The 10,915-nt window shown below is 33.3% G+C and overlaps 1 long non-coding RNA gene across 3 annotated transcripts in view; it reads right to left on the bottom strand.

The window, feature by feature from the left end:
• Positions 1 to 534: 534 nt before the first annotated feature.
• The window catches only part of LOC126828741 (uncharacterized), a 30,667-nt gene continuing 20,286 nt past the window's right edge, over positions 535 to 10,915 (bottom strand). For 2 of the 3 annotated variants that reach the window (XR_007683216.2, XR_007683217.2), the window contains exons 2-3: positions 4,841 to 4,936; positions 535 to 4,321 (exon numbers count right to left, since the gene is read on the bottom strand). This is a non-coding gene — a long non-coding RNA (uncharacterized LOC126828741). Of the gene's footprint in view, positions 4,322 to 4,840; positions 4,937 to 5,143; positions 5,426 to 10,915 lie in introns of those variants that run through there. The other variant, XR_007683218.2, reaches the window with a different exon arrangement.

Genomic DNA, 10,915 nt, shown 5'->3' with positions numbered 1-10,915 from the left:
TGAAACATTTATAATACACTAAAATCTGATTAAGAGTAACAACTCATTAAGTAATTATCAGAAAATCATTTGAATTTGTTTGGTTTTTATAAAGTTCTGCCCCATGCTAACGTTTGGTGTACGAAACATTTAATATCATGGATTTAGTTGTTCAAGTTATCAAAATTCATTGAAAATCAATATAATTGTTCGTCTCAAGACCTTAAACTCTGTGTATATATCAATCTTAAGTCAATCGAATGATAACTTTAGCCTCTAGAGCCTCACAAGATTTTCAAAGTGATCAAGGGCCATAACTTTGGCAGTAATTATCAAGGGCCTTAACTCTGGCAGTAATTATTGGAAATCGCTGAAAATCAATAGGCGTGTTCGTCTCATGGCCTTAAACACTGTGTATACATTTAAAGTCAATCGGATATTAACTTTAGCCTCTAGAGTGTCCACAAGCAATTGTGGACGCCGGGCGGACGGGCGGACGGGGGCGACGACATTTTACGACAACATTTCATTGTGGGCGTATAAAAATGAACCAACTTAGGTTTTAAAGCATTTATTATTCTCTTCCATAAAAAAAACCCATTAAAATGATAAATTCACAATGATAATTTCTTAAAATCAATACTGTTTTGATAAAGACTTCTTGTTACACTATTGACTTATCTTAAATTAACTGTGGGCCTATAAATACAAAGATGAGGCCTTGGAGACTGACTGGCACTTAACATAACGCACAATGGCTTAGTAAGTAAAACAATACTGTCAATGAAACAATAACGTGATCCTTTCTTAGTTCATATGATTTAGGGGAATAAATGAAAAATAATCTGGTATATATTTTTAATCCTTTTTATTTGTCATAATCAGCGGCATTCGTGTTACCAAGACAACCAAACCTTTCTGTTGACCGATGGTTTTAATTTCACAGTCAGCCATGACAAAAGATTAAAATGTAAAACAATCAGTTCATTTAAATAATTAATATTATAATTTATGTACAATAACAAATTACGTATACACTTAACATAAGCAAAACCACAAATACATGATAATATTAAAATTCATCACGAGTAATATTTTAATCAGCATATTTTTGATGGATTACGTTTGGATGAATAACAAATGGGCCATTATAGCGATAAAACTTTAATGATGTAGTAAAATGGCGTCAACATACGCTAAAGTGAATAAAATATACAGATAAAAGAGAAAATAATGACTTTGTCTTGTTTATATAAAAAAGGATTATGATTACATAATAGAAGTGTAATGATATATTCTGAGCTTTAAAAAATTTTTTAGGCTTCTAATATCGCCCTGAATAAACATAATTGGTCAGTTATTCTATAAGTATTATTAAGGAATGTATTGAAATGTGAGGAACTGAATCATATGAATTATAAATTAAAATAACATTTTAGTAATCATCCTTAAGATATTTAAATGAAATCGATTAGTAAAAAGACTACATAATTCATAATAAATATCATCTTTCTTACAATCCTATTTACTAAAACATAACAGGGAATTATTTGGCGGTCAAATCAATCATCAGTATATAATTGTTTGTTTATATAAAATAATAACAAAGGACCAAATCCCTTTGCTTGTCATTTATATGTAAATTCATAAATGTCGACAGACAGAGGATATTCTCTGTTGTGGCCTAAATACCCCAGAAACATTGATTGAAAGCATTACTTGAAAGACTAGTTCTCTGATGTTGGCGTTTCTTATCATAATTCTGGAGTTTAGCATCTAAATATGTCTTACATATGAAAGCTGATGCCAGTTCTTCATATCATAACTTTAATGAGGATCAAAATTGATCAAGCTGTTATTCTCGATATTAACTTGACTCTTCTATAAACATTAGAAGTTGCTTTTTTTACATTTCCATCTATAAATTCTTATCTCCAGAATCAGCTTAGAAAATAACATAAAATTTAAATCCATAGCAGTACTAAATTGTATTTAGGAAATAACTGCACTGAAAGTCATTGAATATATCAAGATGATTTTAGGTATCACCAAGATTTGAATGCCCCGGGCATACTTCACGCGCTAGTGGACCTCATTTCCTCCTGTTGTTGTCCACCAGTAAAACATTGTGTACATGTTATTTACTACTGGCATAAACAGTTAGGTTAAAAGTAGGGATCATGTTCGAATACCGTAATTAAATCGGTCTTATATTGCACAAAGATAAGAGTGTAAAGTGTTGACAGATAACAATGTTCTCATTTGATTAGTGCACTTGGCATGACCCCGTGTCTTAAAATAGTCCCTTCTTACGTTCACCATAAGTCACCTTGAGGGAGGCAGATGATATGACATTGTGACTAAGTACAAGAATCCTTGTATTAATGTACAAATGTATACTGACGTATATGTATAAGCTTCTGGTTTTCGCTTTACTCGTTTTAAGAAAGCGGCATATATAATTTGCTTACCAATTTATAAATAAGGATAAGTACTAAAATGTTTTAATAAATCACATACATTTCGTTATCAGATGCATATTCTGAAGAGATACTTGGTTTTTCGCTTAATGACTATTATTTCTGTTAATATACTATTAATGAAGGAAATGGGGGCATATTGATAATCGCTTATGTCTTGTACATTGATTGTGGTGCCTTTGCAGGAGTTATAATTTTACTTTACTATAAAAGGTTTGAAGAAACAAATCGTAAATAAATTAATCATAAACCGATTGAATCCAGAATCATTTTGAATTTTAAGGATTTTCGAAAAGTCTTCATAGGAAAAACCAGTGAGTGTCCCTTCAGATAATATCTTTCATCAGCTAAACACATTCCATCAACACACTATATCTTTGTATTCACTTTCGACATGCACTCTCAAAACAATGACTAAAAAAACACAAACATTTGGTATAATCAAAACACTCGTATTCTCAACTGACTAGATAGATACCGTACAAATAAAAACCAGTTTCTTATGGAAACCTTTTGTCATTTGAAAAAGACAGCAAAATATACCCAAAATTGTTCCGTATAACTAATCATACTTGTTTCAATTGATTTTAGAAAATAAATATATAGTAGGTTATAAGTATTAATCGCGTCATAAAGTAAACAGGCGTATTAATTGGGTCTATTTCCGTAAAATACTTTTAGAGTCTCATCGCTATTGAATCACGCATGGTGTAGCTATTATGAACAAAAACCATAATGTTAAGGTCAGTTAGAACGACGATTATTTCCCGAAAATTGTTCATAATACGAGACAAAATATTAAATATAAAGCGAAATATTAAACGGTAATACAAACATTTCAATTCACACGACTAGAAACTGTATCCTTTACAAATAATTGAGCACTGACATCTATAAACTTGTCTGTGTCTTTCATTAACATCAATAGATTTAATACCATTTTCAGGTGATGGCCTGATCTTAAATGACATGGTTCAAATATTGAATTATGATATACAATTAAAAACGAAAACTATCGACTATAGAGTGCCACACATACAAAACAATTTTGATTACGTCAATACGAAGTTCAAGTTTATCGAGTATTTACAATAATGAATGTTAATATCAACCAGTAGTTTCAGAATCTTTTGTCTTCCATAAAAATGTTCCGAGATCCATTTGTTCTAATTATCGTAAATAATACTACCCTGGCGGCATGTGAGTGAGTGGGTGGGTGAGTTTCCTTCATTTAAAGGAAATAATGATTTTTTTTTTAATGGATTATAAAGTCAGCCCCAATTCAAATTACATAACAAACTGTCTTCGTTGATGATACACATTTGGATATAACTCAACACTGCGTCCATGACATTTCACATTTAAGTTACTTTCACAAAAATCTCCTTGAGACAGACAAAGCATAAATCTCGTTTAGACTCCATTCACGTACTTGAAAACCATTTCGTTGATCATGAAACGATGTTAAGACGAAATAGCCATCTTGTCTTTTACAGTTTGTTGCGAGATTGACCTCCATCTTGTTTGATGACAATCAGATCAATATGATCGACAGTCTGTTTCCTGTACATGAGCACTGAATACTGAAATAATGTCAAGCGACACCTTTCAGAAACCATGTTGACATTAATAACAACAATAATAAGAGTCAAATCACAGTAAGCTGATTCTAGCACATTTTGAAATTCAAATACGTTGTGTGTTCAACGCTACACTTCCGGTCGATTTCCGGCGTCGTCTTCGAATAAAGAAGCCTATACAGACACCAACAATAGCCACTGCTGGCGTTGATGCCAAAATGGCTCCACCAATAAGACATCCCAGACTATGAACTTTTCGTCCATGGACTATAATTAGTATTCCTGAATGACAAAAAAGACAACTGATTTTAACATAAGGATTTAATGTAAGTCAGTCATGTTAACTTATGACAGATGACTAAAAAGACACTATATTAGTCAATGCAGGCTGTCACTCAACAGATCTAGACAGTTAAGTCATATTAACTTATGATAGAGTAGTGCAGTTTTGGTTTGGTGACTATTCAGAGAGAACCAAATCGGCAAAAGAATATGCACGTTCCTTGAAAAAGTGACGGGTACATGGGAACATGTGAGTTGTTGAAGAATCGGTGTATATTTCCTGCCATTACATGTGCTCTTATGGAACTATTGGATGCTGTCCTTAATGCATATATAATTTCGACATTCTCGTATTGAAAGTTGTATGAAATGTAGGGGCGGGGGGGGGGGGGGTAATAACGGTTACACGCGGGATTTCAAATATATCCAAATTGTAGACACAAAAATCGAATGATCGATTGAAAGTGTATCGTCGATTAATCGATCAATGACATAAGCAATAAAATAACGTAAACTTACCTCCAGGCAGAGCAACAAATATCAAGAATAAGAAGAGTGCCACCACCGTCGCCACAAAACATTTCTTTCCACATGGTGACTTTTTAGGAGTTCCATCTGTAAATACAAAATTCGTGGTTGTTAATTTCAAAACTTTACACAACGATGGGGGCTAATAGAACCCATCAGTACATTGAGGGTATAAGGCATATACATACCAATACCAGTCCTATTATTTACGATTGAATAATATATGATACGTGAATAGTCGTATTATGGATGTTTCCAGTTATTTTAAATATTCCCTTCTTGTATATCAGTTACCTAGTTTAGATTTAGATTTATCTTTAAGAAGTTTCGTCTGACCCATCCTCGCTGTGTGAACGCTCACTCACAAACTGACTGACAAATTTGAGGTCGTCTGCTACTTAGACCGAGTAGATATCTAAGCTCTTCTATTAAATGAACATACATGTCAGTGACTCATACAAATAAATCAGCTGTCTCTGTGTCTGTCACAAGCTTGCTGTATACGATAACCGTTAGGCTATATACATGTATTTGACACTTTGACCTTTCTGTATCTAGATTGGTGACCTAGCTAGTTAATGTTAGATAGATGATCATTGGTCAAGTGTAAAACATAACAGTTCTTAAAATGCTCTCTATTCATTGGACACTTTTTAAAAGTTTAATCGCACGTTACATATTACGTAAACCGTTTCGATTGAGATTGTGTGCTAGTTTTTAACAAAGTGACGTCACAGAAAAGGGAGCGATTGATTGGGTCAGGTGAAATACCAACTGCAACTAGTCATGAATTCATAGCGCAGACATAAAGTGGGCCATTGACCGGACATTTTGATACAGACGTGAGATACGCGATAAACCGCAGATTAAATCGCGGTATTCTCACAATTGAATATATTCATCAATGTTGATAATCTTGTAGGAGGTGTTGGATTTATCTTCCCATTTAATTAAGTGTTTATTGGGGCGTTTGAGCTTTCTATATTAAAAAATGACTTTCCTTTTCTCAAATAATAACAGAGGATTGTCCATGAAAAATACTTCATTAATATTCCACCTCCAGAAGAATTAAATATTAAATGCATTAAAAGACAATAATATATGTATATGAGAACGGACGAGATTTATTATTTTAATATTTGTTTCAAAACTTAAATTATAGCCGTCAAGATTGTCATAATTTCATGAATTTATTGCTCAATAATGTTTTCGTTTCTCATAGTTATAAAACACGAATTGTAAGTTTCATTTAATAAGTCTACAATGTATTACGTTTTGTGAGTTAAGTACATCAATTTTGACATCATGCACACAATGCATGGGGGCACGTGAAACTTAAAACTAGAAGTATTAACCGATCTCAAACCGATTTTAAACAAGTCTTAGCCAAAACTGTTGATAAACATCGATTTTGGTCTTAAAGAAACAACATCGAAAATATTGTTCCTTCAAGCAATTAAGTCAAGGGCTTTCTTCAATAGATTATTATATCTATTAATCCAAACATTATAAACATGTCACTGACTCTTCACTATACAATAGTGATAATCAAAGATTAAAACCAAGGTCACCTGGGATATGAAGGATTAATTGTATTGATTATAATTTACACACTGCTCATTAAAGCCCCATAGTGATTTAGTTATTGTTTTTATCATGCCATATTAACAAACATCATTTATATATATACAATAAAACCGTAAATAATAATTATCACATACTTTATCCAGTAGTTTTCTAATCATAAAACCAGTGGTTTATTACACAGAAAAAAAAGATGTATGATAAATATATTATAGTGAGTTCTGTGGGAGTCACGGTGCCTCAGGGAGAAAAGTGCTTGATCACTAACTAATTAGGGGGTGCCAGGTTGAATATATATCGGTGTTGGCCGGGAAAGTACTTTGAGATTTTTCAGACTAGTGGTACGGACAAAGTCAACGAACTTAATTATGTTAGTAACGTGAACTCCTAAACTGAATGAATGATATCAAGTACTCCATATAGTGAAGTTATGCCATACCTTTTGCTTAACACCCGTAAATACAGAAATGAACAATGATTTAAAATGTTTTATACATTTTTTATACATTTAATAAAAGCCTCTACTTGTCTGGATTAAAAAATGCTTTCTGGAGGTCTTTAAATCGAGAGATTCTAAAATGATGAAACGATTTAAAGATTTTCCCGACAGCTCATGTTTGCGGTATTATTATTGAATGTAAAGTTTGCCAGTTTCTCGTAATAACCGACCAAGACGGGTCAAACCGCAAGATAATAGAAATAGTTCAAATGGAGTGTACTTGTACTTTAAGAGGAATCAATTTACAATATCGTACATCAACATTGCTCACGTAGATCACAGACACGTTAGAGACCTACATATTATCGACAGATGGAATTATTACAGGACAATTATCAATATCTGTCTGATAATAATATTTAATTTCTAATTCAATTAAGACAGTTCATACCAGTGAATATAAGTGGAGCGACATATGGGACATTCCATGCAAAATAAATGATAGTATATCTTTGAAAATGCCTGAAATTCTATTTTCTGACTATTGTATTCGATGTCTGTATTACTGATTTTCAGTATAAATAAGTAGTTTGCGGAGTTTAAAATAAGCGCTTAGTAAAAAAATCTATTTGATTATTCAGCTAGTTCAATTTAGAATGTGTGCAAAATCTGCCAAAATATCACCAAGATGCTAAAGTATGACCTTTCAATTTAAAGTGAGTTTCCAGTTGACTCATGCTGACACGTTACTCCCCTACTCCAATTGCAGGGAAGTTCTTGTGTTTTCGGTAAAATGGAATATTATATTGTTCAAAATTAAATGATATTTGTTATCAAAGTTATAGTACTGCTATAAATATTTTTAGCCTACTAAATCTATGTTAAAGAACCAACATCGATTCATAAATAATACCTAAACGAGAGAGAGAGAGAGAGAGAGAGAGGGGGGGTGAGACAGAGAATGGGGGGAGGGTCAGGCGAGCCTGGTCCGTGTCACGTATTTGTGATCTAAATGACGCCACTTGACTCAATGACAGACTTAATGATCTAACCCATACTCCTTAGATCAATCGTCCAGTAAACTATAGTCTTTAACCATAGACATGGACATAATCCTAGTAAACAATTATTCCAAACACGGTTCCTGTATTCAACATACAATTCTGTCGAATACTCAAGAGATATGGTTAATAATAAACTACCATAAGTCCAAAAAGATCTGAATTATTGCTATTTCATTATTAGTATCAAGATAGAATTCGTGAACAAATAATTAGAGATCTTTTTTCCGAGATACAGTTAACCATGAAAGCATGTTCTAAATTAATGTCAAATACACAGAATACATGTATACTCTAAATTTTAAAGATAATAAAATATTCCGTAAACATGTTGTGGTCGTCAATGGTTAATTGCCAATCTTAATAAAAGCACCGCATCCTATTCTTTATTTTCATAATCCTATACATCCAAACTCAATTACTGCTAAATAATAGCACCTAAAAACCTAAATCGGAAATATGAAACAGCCGATAGGCGGGAATTTCGAAATCCGTCCATTTATATGTTTGATCGATCCAATCGAGTTCATTTATATAGATTTGTGTCTTTGTTTCCTTTGAAATTAACGCTTTTAAGGCTTTTTAGATTAATTTAAGTGAAGAATAAACACTACTAGAACCACCATTATCTTTTCTGTCTAAAGTATATTTATATACATCCATGACGTACATATATGTGTTGACATATGTTCTATTTTTATTCTGTCTATCAAATATATGTAAATTTTAAAAAATCTATATTACCTACCATTTGATCTATAAATCAATAATCCACAGCTAGTAATGTCTACACGTTAAATAGCAAAAGCTTGTAATTTGCTAAAGAAATAAACACACAGATCGTCCTAATGACAAGTCTTAACAGTTACCTGTCAAGCAACGCATCCTTACTATAACGGCTGAATAGTTTCAAAATCAAGATTTTCTTTGATAAGGCTATATATATGGCTGGATAATATGTCAATAAAATGAAATGAAATGGGCTTTAACGTCCTATTATTCTGCCAATGAAGACGGGTATACGCCATACAGAGTACTGTGCGAGACATTTTGCCCGGACAGCGCCACCGTGGCCTACTCTCATCGAATTCCAACTGCCAAGGAATCTTCTACGTGCACGCCAAGGACAAACAACGTTGGGAAATCCCGATGAACTTTCTCGGCCATATAGTTCATGACCCGTGATCGAACACGCGACCTCCAGGCCAACGAGCCAGCGTCTTCCCCACTTAGCCACCGTGGCTCCCATGGTATCAATAATGGTAATAATTAATGATATACTGTAATATAGTTCATGACCCGTAACAGAAACACAAGGCAGTCCTATTTTGCCAAAATATACGGACACTTAATCGTCCAAACAATTTGGAAACCACGTTGGCTCAGTGAGTAAGGCGCTTGCTCGGGTCAAGCGGGTCATCGATTTTGAGGAAGGGCGATGTGTGTATTCTGTTATGTGTCCAGGTTTCTGTTTGCTTTATGTGTAGTTGTCTAGGAATTGAACAGAAATGATACACCAAATTAATTAATGAATATAATCAATTATGTATTTATCTCCATGCGTCGTAGTCGGTTGTAAAATAATACTTCTTGATTTGACGCAACTTGACTAAAGAGATACTTCATGTATGTTCAAATTAAGTGATTTGACACATATCTGTTGAGTCAACGTTAAGATGTAAACGTCAATTAGCAAGTCGTATACAAATTGTTTTCGGTGAAGTTAACGAACATAGGCGCAAAATACCCTTCTGATTAGATTTTCAATTATTTGGATTTAATGATTTTGTTTCCATATGTCTTCTACTGTTTGCTATGCATCTTACAGTATTTAGTTGTCGAGTGTACCTTCTAAAACATATCCAGTGAGAATGACAATGCCTCTTTGAGCAAATTTCAAATATGTAAATCCAATTTGAAAAAAAAAATAAAAAAAATATCGAATGTTCGTGTCTCAAATAAAATTAAATCCCAGTTCATTGGCTTGAAGGTACCATCATATTTCAGATAGAAATTTGCCTTGGTGTTCTATTGCAGTACCAGAGAACTTACATTACTATAATCTCACGATTCACCAATAAGACAGCTAAGACATGGTCTTTATTGATTTTCATGACAGATAAAGAAATAGTTGGAGGTTTAAGAGAATCGATAATGGATGTCTAACATTGTTCCATTGTCTTAAATGTTAGCACTCCAAACAGATGAGGTAGAAAACCAGGGCCTCAAATAAACATAAATCTTCGTGAATGTTGTTTTTGATAATCCCTGCGTTAAGCTACCTTTAAGAAGCTTCTTCTTAGATATGACGCCCCCGCTATTTTGGTAACAACGACCCTTTCATAAAGAGCTCTCGAAGATGAATATTCTGGAAAAAATACCTTGCTCTCATGTCGCCAATGATAATTGGTTAAGTCAGACATCAATCCTATGCATGTAAATCGAATAACTTTTTGACCCTAAAACATATCTTCGGATTTAAATGAGATTAATTCTTTATACAACGAATATGCGTAGCTGGTAAAAACAATCCGAAGATGCAGGAACGATGGCGCTTGTAGTATTTCCCAAAAGATTATATATGTAAAAGTTATTTATTTGTTAAACATGGGATAAAAAAGGGATTTTATAGATCCCAATGCTGGTTCTGGTAGGAAGAAAAATGGCAACTTAATGAGCTTAACCGCGTTGATTTATATCAAACAGTTGTGTTGACTATGGTTGGAGATTGGTGTATTATTTCGATTATTGATGAAACAATATCTACACAATTTAATAAATCTCGAATGAGTGGGCTGGCGTTAAGGTCAGCAACAGGCCACCGTACAAGACTACAAAATGCTTTCGTTTACACCGCATGGTACATTTGTCGAAGAAGGTTTATGGCGTTCTTGATAATGCACAATAATGCACCAGGTGCGTGACAATGTAAATAATTTCATCTCTATCGAATCACGAATTTAAACCTTAACCTTAAATCAT

Source organism: Patella vulgata, chromosome 7 (genome assembly GCF_932274485.2).
Source record: "Patella vulgata chromosome 7, xgPatVulg1.2, whole genome shotgun sequence".
NCBI classification, from domain to species: Eukaryota; Metazoa; Mollusca; class Gastropoda; family Patellidae; genus Patella; species Patella vulgata.
The sequence above is the reverse complement of the archived record's forward strand: the minus strand, read 5'-3'. Positions and strand labels throughout refer to the sequence as shown.